Raw genomic sequence first — 13,742 nt, forward strand, 5'->3', positions numbered from 1 at the left:
TGTGCTGTCTGCGCGGTAATTCAAGATAAATCTGCGTGACTCTTTGTGCGTTCGTTATTTTAGCGCATTTTCCAGCCAACGCTGCGAAACGACTGTCATGTGCCCGCCCGTTACTTTAATACGCAACCTTGGGGGACACACTTCAGAAATGTTATTTTGATGGAAACCTTCGTAATTGAGATGAATTGTAAATTTAACTCACTTCCTTTGTTACTTGGCGCTAATGCAATTTCAGCCACGCGCCTGTGGATATTTAATGTGACACAGGGAGAGTTACGCAGAAGCTGCGGCCTTCTACTTTGGCCATAATTGCGGGGATTGAAACGATGTGACCTCAGGCGAGAATACTCAAGATTAGCCATTCTCTCTCCTTTTGAAAATCGTATGAAAATGAGGGTATCTACGGAGAATTTTCTTTTTCATACAATTAAGGGGCCCAGAAAAAATGAATATACGCAAGATTTAATTGTATGACTTGCAGAAGACAAGCTGTGAAGGGAGGCTAACTGTACATGATAGTTGTTTAATTGAAACCACTAAGAGTATGAAGCTCTTTGAAATTCTACAAAAAAAAAACAAACACAGGGATTTAGCCGTGGTGAATGGTCAGCATACTGGACTTGCAATACAGAGGTCCCCGGTTCAATATTGTTTCCCTAAATTCCCACACCTCCGTCCACCCAGCAGTATAAATAGGTAAACTACAATTAGGCGATCAGCAGCTGGCTTGTGGTGGAGTAAAACGTGGGTAGGGGAAAAATACATCGCCTCTATCGTGGTGTTCTAGAGGTATCTCGAGTGGAGGGGCCCTCGCTTGTTATCAGTGGCATGAGCAATACACGTTTATCTTCACCTTTGTATATGTCGAAACAAACTTATTTGTATGTAATATTGCATTATTTCACCAGGTGAGAATCAATTTAAATCACAAGTCTCTTGCGATTAAAACCTCATCGTAGGCGATCCATAAAAGTAGCCCCAGTTGATCCTCATCGTTACTCAGCGGATTGTCAAAATTTGGCACGCAAATAAAAAACAACGACCAAAAAAAGCACCAAAACAAATAGAGGGTGGTGCATCCGTAAAAGAGGAAGCGGTGAATTTTCACCACTGTTGTGTGCCATTTGATGTTATGCTGCTCTCACAGAATGAGGGCATTAATAATGCAGAATGTATCGGCGGTGAATAAGCGGTGAATAAATTGCTCCGTGACATCCCAACGTCTCTGCGTGGTGGAGGCCATCTCATTGACAAGTGCCGCCGCCGTTTTTTTTTGTCGAGGAGCAACATCGCAAAGGCGACACATTTATGCAAAAAGACTAAACAATTGCTATACATTGCCTGTCCATCTGAATTATTGCATACGCCTGCGTATTCTTCCCCACTGCGCCTTCAACATCGCAACTGTGCGATATCCAAGCCCTCACAAATCTCCACCCACCCACCGACCGACCGACCACACTCACCTTGCCTCTGCTTTTGTTCATCGCAGACAGCCCGTAATCTCACACTCGCCGGATTAAATTAAATCCTTATCTGGGAGTGAGGCTCAGCCCTACTGTCGAGGGGTCAACAAAAAAATGTCACATTATCATTTCAAAGTGTCATTGCAGAACACGGCTGGGACGGCAGCCGATGTCTGTGATTTTGATACGAACAATTAGATGAGGATATTCGTTCAGAGTGCCTGATATAGGGGTGGCTTCGGGGGTGGACAAAATAAAAGATTCGTCTGCAGCTGGCTGTAATGACGCATGCGTTGGGATAATAGGGTCCTGAAGAAGCCCATTGAGCAGGTGCATAAATGACCTTCACAAATACTGTCAGGTGACAGGGTCTGGTGATGGGCCTTTCTTACAACCATTTCAAAATGATGACGATACTGACAAAATAATTTGCTGCCATTATAAATCTATTACTTATTGGAAAACTTCCCTAAAATGTAAATAAGGTGAGTACGCGTGCATACTTAAACTACATGTAGATATATCGTTTAGTGTATTTATGGGAATTTCACAAATGGAATATTACAATGCTTAGCCATCCGTTTTATATCTTCTGCATCATTTCACGTAGGAATGCTGCCGCAATGTAATGATTCGCACGCTCGTCTTGCAATGAAGAGGTCGTAGGGTCAATTCTACCTCCCGGCACGGGAATTGGAACAATTAGTAAGTTTCCTCTAACCCTCCGCCTATGTCCACCCAGCACTTTAAATGGCTACACCAGCAGCGTTATCAGCAGGGTGCGTGTGGTAGTGTAAGGTGCGAGTTCAGTACTTGCACGGCTTCCAAGACATCTGCTCAGTGTGGAAGAGTAGGCCAAAAACACCCTATTGAGGGCTTTCATCACCTACAGTGGAGGTCCTTCCACCAGCAGTGGCATAAGCAAGCAATTGCAGGGCTGCACCTTTACCTTTGGCAACGTTGCACACGAAACGCACAGGAAGCACTCACCACAACTGCAGCGGCATCTTCCCACCTCCGCCTATCACGAGTGGGCGGTCTATCGATCGCACCTATTGAATGGTAACGGCCATTGAGATGCAAGGGCTTTCACAAGGCAGCCAGAACAAGTTGCTGACAGCGTGCGCGTGTTGTACGCGCGATCAAAGCTGATTGATGTGAGAGAGAGCCTTATAGCCACGAGGTTATGCACAAACCCGTGTTTTTTGTTTGTTGCGGCTGAGCTGCACAGCTATCCGAGTGCGTCGTCGGGGGCCGTGCGGCACGATGTCCGACGTTTCATTTGGCATGCTCGGCAGCTGCTTCAGTTCTCTGATTATTTCAGCACGAGGCGCGGTCAAGGCTGACCAGGAGAATGTCAAAGCATGGTCGCATCGAGCTCACGCCACGGATATTTGTTTTGCCCTCAATTCGTGTCATCTTGCATCCGTGTAGTCTCATGATATCCGTACGGACACATGGCAACTGATTACGAAGTTCGCAAGCAAATCGACATGGGAACGCATGTTGAGTAACCGGTGGAGACTCTTACTATTAACTAAGTGAGCAAATCACGTGATCGCACCCTCCGCTCCCCAGCCAAAAAATGTGGAGGGGTAGGGGGGGCTGGAAGTTGTCCTCCCTGAACTGCGTCTATCTTTACCCACGCATATTTATAAACGATACCGTACCGCTGTTTTTCAATCCACAGCCAGGTTGTTTTTTCGTACCATACTTCAATATGCCACTTGTATCAGTCGTGGTCAGGAATTGAACTCTGGTGTCACCAGGTTTTAGAGCGCCATGCGCTGAACCGCTCTCTCCACTGCTCCCCCAAGGTCACGGTGAATGACTGTTTCCCAGTGTGTAACACACCCCCACTCATGTATGTGTGTTGTGTGTTTGTGGGGAGCGGTAGTGTAGCGGTTAGCGCGACGAACCTGGCGAACCAGGTTCGATTCCCACCCACGGCCAACACTGGTGGCGATTAGCTGAACCGGTCATGGGCCTCCCCTAGGTCGACTCAGCCTCAAATGAATACCTGGTGTATTCTATTAAGGCTCTAGAAGGATCTTCGTCTTTGTATTTTTTTTGGTATGTATGTTTGGATGATTTCTTTCGCACCGTACGTAGTCAACCATGCTAATCGGAGGTGCAGGGGAAGGACAAACTAAACAGAAAAGCAGTTTTAAAGAAATTAAAACAATTTACGTTACACCCACCCGTTTATATACCGTACCAAATGCGAAATACATCCAAACTGACAATGTCACCAATACTTACTATATTCACAGACAAGAATTGGATTGCTTCAGTTGCTCTGTTTGAAGCTCCATTAAGTTACACAAGTTGAAAGAAGCTGATCGAATTATAGCAAACACAAAATATCTCAATATTATGGGCACTTGAAAGTCCCGTCGGGTTTCAAAATGTAAGCATTTGTTATATATTTTCGTAGTTTGCTATGCAACACTACACTATTAATACATTTGAGACGAACAATGCATGGAACATTCAGAAAAAAAGCAATTCCTCAACAAAAGCATTGTGATGTTAGGGCCGCTGACTGCAGGAAAATAGTTTTGACAAATGTAAGCAGAAACTCACGTTGCTTGTAGCTGAGTATTCGGCCGTTTCTCTGCAGCTGATTTGTGATGCAATTTGAGAGGTTTTTTTTTATGTTAGTAGCTGCAATTTTACTTGTGGCCAGACATTTGGAAGAAATTCCACCTTCCCTGGGGAGCGGGACAAAAAAAAACCCGATGTGCATTGTATAACATTTCCTCAGTTTTACAGGATTTGATGTGAGCTGAGCTGTGGGGCGGCCATGCCGTGCGGAAATGTGTTGGAAAACATCGTCCGTGACTTTAAGCTTCATTCTTAGTTTGAGGCAGGGGTGAGGGGACCGCGGAGTGGTTTGTGGGAAACTTTTTTTCGTCAAACAACCCTCCATTCATATTCTCCCAATTATAGATGTTTAAATGCAAAATGATGACTGACGTGCCAGCTAATGCGTTGATCACTCGCAGATGGTTTCTGGCTTTTTTTGCAACTGTTGCTTTTCTATGAAAATCTATCCCACGACATAAAAGCTCAGCACTAAAAACATGCTTGCCAGGAAGTCCCAAGAGAATATGTAATAGATATATATTTTTTAATTACATTGTGCGATAAATGTAGACACCAACAGCATGTAATCGACGGTAACGTTGGCTTCTCCGATGCAGTTCTTTCTGTAACTGTAATGCTCTGCTGCTTGTTGCTGGAAAATAGAGATCCTTCCAATTACCCCCCTCTTTCTTCTTCCAATTCCACCCCCCCCTTCCTCCCACCACAGGCGTGCGCGTGCACACACACACACACGCGTGCACACACTCAGATAATAAAGGATCTCCCAAAGGCACGCTTTATTTCGCTAACACATTATGGCCACAGAGAATTATGATTGACTGTCTGACAGCCCATTCGCACGTTCCCATGAATGTTCAATCGGGATAATTTCCGCAGGCAGCGGAGTGTGAAATGCCGGCTGCCCAAAGAGATCAGCCTTGTTAGTTCTGCTCCAGCGGCCCCCACTCACACAGGAAGGAAGAAACGGCTTGTGGTGAGAACAGTGGAAGCGTGGTCGAGACACTAAATGGGGCAACAACGGCAGTGTTTGGGTCGAGGGAGCCCGGGCGGGCTGTCTGGCTGGCTGGCTCGCTGTCTGGCTCGATGTCTGGGTGGCTGGCTCGCTGTATGTATGGATGGCTGTCTGGCTCGCTGTCTGGCTGGCTGACTGGCTCGCTGACTGACTGGTTCACTGTCTGGGTGGCTGGCTCGCTGTATGTCTGGATGGCTGACTGGCCGGCTCACTGTCTGGCTCGCTGTATGTCTGTCTGGCTGGCTCACTGTCTGTCTGGCTGGCTCGCTGTATGTCTGGATGGCTCGCTGTCTGGCTCGCTGTCTGGCTCACTGTCTGGCTGGCTGACTCGCTGTATGTCTGGATGGCTCACTGTCTGGCTCGCTGTCTGGCTCGCTGTCTGGCTCACTGTCTGGCTGGCTGACTCGCTGTATGTCTGGATGGCTGTCTGGCTGGCTCACTGTCTGGCTGGCTCGCTGTCTGGCTGGCTGGTTCGCTGTATGTCTGGCTCACTGTATGTCTGGCTCGCTGTCTGGCTCGCTGTCTGGCTGGCTGGCTCGCTGTATGTCTGGATGGCTCGCGAGCGGGCGCACCACTCTACTCGCCCCATTTTACACATCTATAAATAAATGCAGCCGGCTCAATTAAAGCAGAATATAAACAAGCGGAATAATTTCTCAGCTCCGTTGATTTGAAGCGCCATTCTCCACAGCTTAACGGCTGCAGTTATGTGGTTGTCACAAATGTCAAAGGTTCTTATGAAAATGCGTTAAAATGTAATTCCGTTTAAGTGAGAAATAAAGCTGGCGTGATTTTGGAAGATAACCCGGATTTATTCAAATTGTGCCATTTTAGAATTGTAAATGAGCAATTAGCGTTAATTATCGTCTAATTTCATAAATAAGGGCAAATGTGCTTATTTTTCCATGAGGTTGGTATTTCACGACGGCGTGTTTCAACTCGGTGACGCGTTTCATAAGTGCCATCTTCGCCGAACCTCTTCGGCTACGAAGTTGTCCACATTAAACGACGCTTCCACCTATCAACAAGCGCCAGTAATCGCTCTCGACTCGACGCACATTGTATTTTTCTTTTAGAAAAAGGTGCCAATTTTTAAACCGCGTCTCTCCCCTCCCCGCCTCGTAAAAATCCAAGCAGGTTGAAATGAATCGGCGCGAACAAAGAAGCTGTTTTTTCTTCCTCCTCCTTTATCGCCGCTGCTTTTCTTGTTTCCGCCAAAGTTGTGCTCAACGGCTGAACGCTCTGAGTTCGTCGACTTCAACCCTGGCATTTCTCATTCAAGGCGGACACATTCCTGCGCGGATTTTTGTTTTGTCGCTGCTCAATCTGGCATGCGTCGCGTGTGTGTTTAGCCGTGCCCCCCCCCCTCCCCCCCCCACACAATCACGGTTCAGCGAGCAGCTCTTTGGTGGTGAACAAGTGTGAAACAGCTAATGGGGTCATGTAAGCGCACCGCGACGCTCAATACCGAATAAACAAGAAGCAGTACGAGGTGTGGCGAGCGCAGCTGGCAATTTCCCCAACGAAACTGCGATTATTTGTTAGTTTTAATCGCACAGACGCAATGCGTTTCACTTTGCGTACTGAACGATTAAAAACTTTGGCCGTATCAATGGCCTGAAAGGGGAAAAATGTTAAGTGCGAAGCATTTAATTAATCTCTTAATTACCAGAGAATTATTATTATTATTAATAAAGGCTTCAATTGATCAGTGTTTGTTCCCGCTAAGTCTTAAATCACCATACAGAAAGCTATTAATGCTGGTGCTTAAATAGAATGCATTGTCGTATATATATACATACCCTTGCTTCACTTGACTAAATTAGTGCTTGCAAAAAATTAATAGAGAACGGCGAGTGTTAAAGAGCCGTAATAAGGATGGTCCGACAAGAGGTCGGGGGGTCCTTGAGGCATCACCGGGGTCACGTGCCACCAGTAACGGGACGTTTGTGACGCTCTCGCTTCTTGTGGTGCACGTCACACGAGACCAATACACACCTCATCGAGACCTGCGCATTAGTGCAACGGCGAAAAGTCTGACCGCGTGCACGCTGCGAAAGTACACGCGTGCGCGCGCACCCACGCACAGGCGTGCACGCTGATTTAATCGGAGTGGCGTGCAGGTCATGGGCCCTCTGAGTTAAAGGCAAAACGTTGAGCGAAAGACGACGGGAGCACACCCCCCTCTCCACGTTGGCCGTCCAGCTACCTGCAATGCTGCCCCGCCGTCGATTCTGCCCCTCGCAATGCGCGGTAAACACTGGCGCCCCCCCCCCCCCCCGTGTCAAACCGTCTACCGCCAACGCTCCGTATTATCCGAAAAATAACACGAAATAATTATTGGCGGTCCTCGTGGAGAATATAAGTTTAAAAAAAGATAAGCAGATGAGTGCACCTCCTTCAAATATCGTCTCTCCGTATGATACAAATACATATTTTTTGACTTAAAGCTTTTGTGACTGCAGGAATTCATATTCTTTGGGTGTTTCGGTTAAGTCACGTAGAAGGGAAATAATAAAATAATAAAAATAAAACAATAGAATTCCCACGACGTTTCGACTGCAACACAAGCAATCATCATCAGGTGTGAAAACCACAGCAAGAAAAGCCACAAGAGAATTTTTTGCTGTGGTTTTCACACCTGATGATGACTGCTTGTGTTGCAGTCGAAACGTCGTGAGAATTTTATTGTTTAATTTGTATTATTTTATTATTTCCCTTCTACGTGACTTTACCGAAAGAACCAAGAATATGAATCCCTGCAGTCACGTAGATAGGTTCAAAGAAAATAGATAAATAGAGAGGTTCTTTCTTTGAACCTATCTCCGTGACTTTACCGAAAGACCCAAAAAATATCCATCTTTTTTTGTTTTTACACAACCCCATCGGTCACACCACACAGCCTTCTGAGAGAGCAGTCATTTCAGCAGCAACAATTCAAATGCAAGAAAAAAATCTCTGCACCGGTTTAGGAATACTGTGCCAGTGTCTCGTCATAGTTGTGTACGTCAGTATACTGCGTAGAGAGGGGATCTCTAGAGCTCCCTCTAGTGGAGCCCCTTGCACCAGCAGTGGGAGTGAGCAATTGCAGGGCGGCGCCTTTACCTTTACTGCACAGTTATTTGAGTACACGCACCTCTGATTAGCACGGTTGGCTACGTACGGTGCGAAAGAAGTTCAACCATACACACATGTTAAGAACCCCATACTGTATCAGAGACTCGGGTATTATTTAAGAAAAAAAATGTATAGTGACAGAGCGTGAGTGAAATAATAATTAACACCGCTTTTTCAATCCACTGCTGGATGAAGGCTTCTCTGCGTTTTTTGTGGTAGTGGGTATTGACGGATAATAGTTTTGACCACGCTGGTCAGTGTGGGTTATTGATGGTGGTGAAAGGTCCAGGCCAGTTCAGATGCCACTCACCACTGATGATAACCGCGGCTGGGAATCAAAACTAATTTGGCTGGGTTAATACCGCAATGCGATAACCACTGTGACATCGCTCTGCGGACAGTCACCTACTACACAGCGTTCACCAACTCAACGCGTTTGTCAAGAGCACTGACTGCCCTGATAGAGGAAAGCACAAATAGTAAGCAGTGCTTCTGGCAACGGGTCTTCTTCGTCGCAGAAAATAAGAGAGGTCGGAGATATTGAGGCAATAATAGTTGGAAATGTCCATCGTCCACCATGAGCCCTTGATAGAAATTCAATGACAATTTAGGAAAAAATGGGGCTTTGGGAGCAACAAAAATTACAGCGAGTTAAGTTGGTATTTATCATCATCATACATCTTAACATTTCAGGCCACCCTTAGTATGTTTACAATACGCTCGTATTATGTCACAAAAACACGCGCACAGCTTAGACACTTAAACACGCATTAAATCGTCTATTAAGCTGGCAGCAAGTGGACCGCTAATCAAACCCTGTGAACAATTGCGTCTTTGTGCGAGCCGAAAATTGCCACTGAACGTTTCATTTCGCCGAATGCAAACATTACATGACGTGCATTGAGCAACACTCTACATTTGAGCCAAAAATATGGGTTAAAAGCCGCTACATGAAACCCACGGGGGATTTTGTGAGTTAGGGCAATGAGCGCTGGCAAGTTTTGAACATGTGGAGCACGGGATGAGACATGGTGTCAGATGTCAGCTCAGTGGGAAAGTGTTTTGGATTGTGCGGTACGGTGGTGTCTGGTAACACTCAGCACATGTGCCATGCTTCTTTTCAAGGCCACGAAGACCTGTTGCTCTGCTCTTTGTCAATTAAATTATTGCTTATATAAAAAATACAACTTCACCAAAACAAACACACCGCGCAAAGTATTTGGCTTCAATGCACATAGCGTTTTTTTGTAATCGTTAGGAGCAAGGGGGGGGGGGCACTGTAGGTGGTGAGAGGGATGCACTACAGATTTAAAACGCTAATAATATCAGCGTATTCTTCAGATTGTAAAGACGCTCCGGAATGGAAGACGCAAAACCCCCAAACGCGTACCCCCAGTCTCAGTCATGTCACAAATCTGGTTACATTCACGTACCGACCGCATTAAAAGATGCTCCCTCCCTCCCCAAACCTTTTCTTTAAATTACAGAGGAGAAAATTTGTCTCGTAATTTGGAGAATACGGCATATAAAATACATAACTGCGCGGTCAAAAAATATGACAGGAGTTTAAAATTTATTGCAAAAACTGAATATTGATGGCTTAATTGTGTCTTTATTTATTGCCTCAACATTTTGATCAATATTCCACTTGGTCTTCTTAAGTGTTTCTCAAACTCTGAGAAACTTCAATTTTTGGAGCAACTTTACAGTCCTGTTGAACAACGACATCGTATATTGTGCGCTGTCTTGTGACACTTCAGAATGTACACAGCACATGCATTTATTTACCCATAGGGGGCATTGCACACTTCCAAAAGCTGAGAAGGCACTTTAAAAATACCTACTCTTAAACCTATTGTTTTGCACTCTGAAACAAATGTTTGGTGTTCTCAACAGACCACAGCCTTGGTTGTGAAATTTTCAAAGGTACATTAAAAACTGCACAGTAGGTGCCCGTATTTTCCCATCATCATCAGCAGCAACACTTGGTCTAGCCACTGCTGGATAAAAGCCTTCTCGCCTCTCTTTAAGCTGTGTGGATTATCACGGTTGTGCCTTACAGCCATTCCGATCTATTTCCGGATCGCACCGCGTGTTGTTCGGCACGATGTCCGACGTTTCGCTCCACGCGCTGAAGAAACTCCGAGCACGCAGAGCGAAACGTCAGACATCGGTGCCAACCAACACATGTCACGACCCCGAAGCACGTCGTGGAGCCACTTCAACATTTCGAAGTGGCGAGATTACAACGATTGTTGTGCACTGTAAAACGTACACATTGTTTTTCTTTTTGTTTAACCCATGGATAAAAATCACAAAGCCCGAGAACTAAAATGAAAAGAAGAAAAAAAGACATTCGCGTCGGTTCCAGATCAGGTAAAGTCTGGCCGATTGAGATAAGGTTTACAAATCACACCCACAACAGATGAAATGTTCTCCCATTGTTATTTTGCGCTCTGAAGAGCAGCCGCCCGAACCAGCCACGCCATTGCGTTTTGCGTTATAACAGTGGCGGATGGCCACACAGGGAACATTCAAACGCGCCAACGCAACGCCCACACGGGTACCCAGTTTCGTTGGGTGGGGTGGGTGGGGTGGGTGGGGTGTGAGGGGGTGGGAGGTCCATCCGTCTGCAGGTGTTTGCGTTTGAGTTGAGTGTGCGTGACAAGTCACAAGGGGGCCAGGTGTGATTCATGACAGATGCCTCCCCCTGGTTAGTTGGGATCTTCGCCAGGTCACTTCTTTGCGCAGTTTGGCTCAAGCTCGGCGTGACTTGAACCACGACCAAAGGCAGTCCGTGAGTGAACAGCGCACACTTCGGATATTTCAGGAGCCGCGACATGTGTTGTGCACGTGCCGATCCACGAGGGCTGTTTATCCAGCGATTCAGCGCCACGCATGCCCAACAGTGACTCGGTAGGACAGCTTCTTGCCATGCTGCCGCTTCATCATCATCGTCGTCGTCGTGAGCCATGGCCAATCTACCGCTGGATTAAGGCCGTCGCCATCTCTCGATGTAACACGTCATCTGGCACCTGCGCAGGAACTGACTTCATGGCTCCATCTCCAGGGGTGGACGCTCTCGTTCCGTTCCTCGTCTCGTCGCTCACAACAAAGCAACACTAAGGGCATTGTTTGGTTACACGCGCAGTGTTGAATAACACTGCCCTGGGATTATCTCCCAGCTGAATGTGTCCAAGTTCTCCAGGTGCCCATAACTGGGCTCGGTGGTTTTCTTTTCATACAAACCATGAATACGGCACTTGACGTTGCTTTTGAAGTACAAAAATAAATGTTTTTTTTAATCTACTGTTTTCCTTGGCCCTATTAACCAATAGCAAATCGTAATTTAATTGCACAACAAACAGTGTGTGGCAAGTGTGCTGTGATGTGCAGGTGGAGAAAGAGTCAATATTAGCAGTGTCAACACCTCCGTGACTCACTATTTGCTTTGCTTAAAAGGCTTCACATTTCTCGACGACGGAAGCAATGGGCGTTATAAAGCGTCTGTGTCTCTCGGTCTCGGGCCTCCCTTCTGTTTGGCTTCCCAGGGACAAACCCGAGGACCAATGTTTTCTTAAGCGAACGCCAGAAAAATGCGGAGCGATCTCGGGCCGGTCCAAACGAGGGGTAAAGAACCCTCGTTAAAAGACAAACAGTCAAAGGGAGCCAATCGAATGCTCGGGCTCCAGGGCGGGGACAGTGGACACTATTTGTGTTGGACATTGGAAGGCAGAAATATCGTTTGTACCGTGGACATTCCATCTGTTTTTCACTGGGGGGGGCGGGGTGGATTTTGTTTTTGGTGAGTGTTTTTTTTTTCTGGATGTGGAACTCTTGATGTGACAGTTGCTGTTCAAGCCATCAGCAGCGGAGCGGGTAATACTTTCATTTCATGCGGAGCAGCTTGCTCGCGGCTTTACCGCCAGGAGTGTGTTTGCTGCTCATCTAATCACATGGCAAAATCCAGTGTTTATTCTGCTACGCTGCACGCAGCATCCCTCGCACATTGTTTTTTGATGCCATGGCTGAAAGGCCCCCATGCAGAGAGCAACACTGTGTGTGATTACAAGGTACAAAAGCAGAGACCATAACACAGCTTGAGTGTACAAAGCAAAGACTTCATACATTCAAATGCTTATTATTCAAACCTGCTAATGATGACAACGGTCAACCCTTTGCTTGCGTTTGCAAGCCCTGCGGGCAGCACAGGTGACGCATCTGCCAGTCATCTCAGTAAAAAAAAAATGAACCCAAAACACCCTTCGCGTTTTCAACATTTCACGTGGCAATCGAAGTGTACCTAGCCTGGCGCAGGCTCTGCAGCGAGATGTCTCCGTAACTTGGGAAGGTGAACGCTGTTGTCGCTGTTGCTACCACGGGCAGGAGGGCGGCCCTGCGTGAGCGTGGAGAGGAGCGGCACGACTTTCTTATTTATTTTTTACCAAAATTCACCGGCAGCGCTTTATCTGAACCGCATTTAAGCAACGCAAATAACTGCGCCGACAGTTGAGACCGCCCCCCCTCCCCCCCGGCCCCCCCCCCCCGCACCGCACGCCCTCCGCACATTTCCTCGCTCTTGTGCGACGCGCGGCTCGCGACTTGGAATCTGCAACGTGCCCGTGTCGGTTGCCGGTAACTATAAGTATGCTCTCTTGACAGATATTGCCCAGGGGTGGTTTTTGAACGCCATAACAGACCCCCCCCCCCCCTCCCTTTGTGCCTTAGTTGTCTGATGAAAGACGGGCTGACGTTTTGTTATTTGTAAGCCTTTCATGGTTCCTACCCATAGCCAAGTCCCCGTGTTGCTTTGACAACAGAAGCTTTGTAAATAAAGGTTATACAGTGTCAGTATAAGTACTTATTTTGTCAGCTTCCAGATCTGTCATCAGTCATGGCTTTCCTATGACCCCTCTGTTTTTTCTCCTTCCCACAAACATCCCCCACACCCCCCCACCCACCCCACCCACCCCCCACACACAACCTATGGACACCCACGGCCCCCCCCCCACCTTATCCCTCCACACCACCCTCATAATTCAAACAAATTGTTTACGCATGGCTGTTTAAATGGAAACAGCTTTTGTACAAATATAATATGTTATGACAAAATAATTATTTTCTTCCTGTAAGCACAGGTGCATATCTTCCTATTTCATATACACACCATCGCCCCACAGATATACCGTGGCCTGGGATGCCACATTACAATGATAAACATTCTGACTGAAAAAAAAGTTAAGGTACAGCCCTGCAATGTCGTGCTCATAGCACTGCTGGCGTCGGCCAGATTTCTTGGAAGGCGTGGGATTTAGCCAGGCTTTACACGACCTGCCGATAAACGGAATAATTGTCCTGAACCCATTTCTACTTCTGTCAGGACAGAAGTGGTAGTGGGGAGGGATGGGATTTAAGAAAGTTGCACCAATGTTTCAACTGCCAAGCCGGGAGATCGAACCAACAATCTCGGCGTTGCAGAGTTTGTTAACCTTCAACACAGAATCCCCCTAATACAGTAATGTTCGTATTATTGTTAC

This window comes from Lethenteron reissneri, chromosome 18 (genome assembly GCF_015708825.2).
Source record: "Lethenteron reissneri isolate LAM-NWPU_2019-01 chromosome 18, ASM1570882v1, whole genome shotgun sequence".
In the NCBI taxonomy this organism is placed as follows: Eukaryota; Metazoa; Chordata; class Hyperoartia; order Petromyzontiformes; family Petromyzontidae; genus Lethenteron; species Lethenteron reissneri.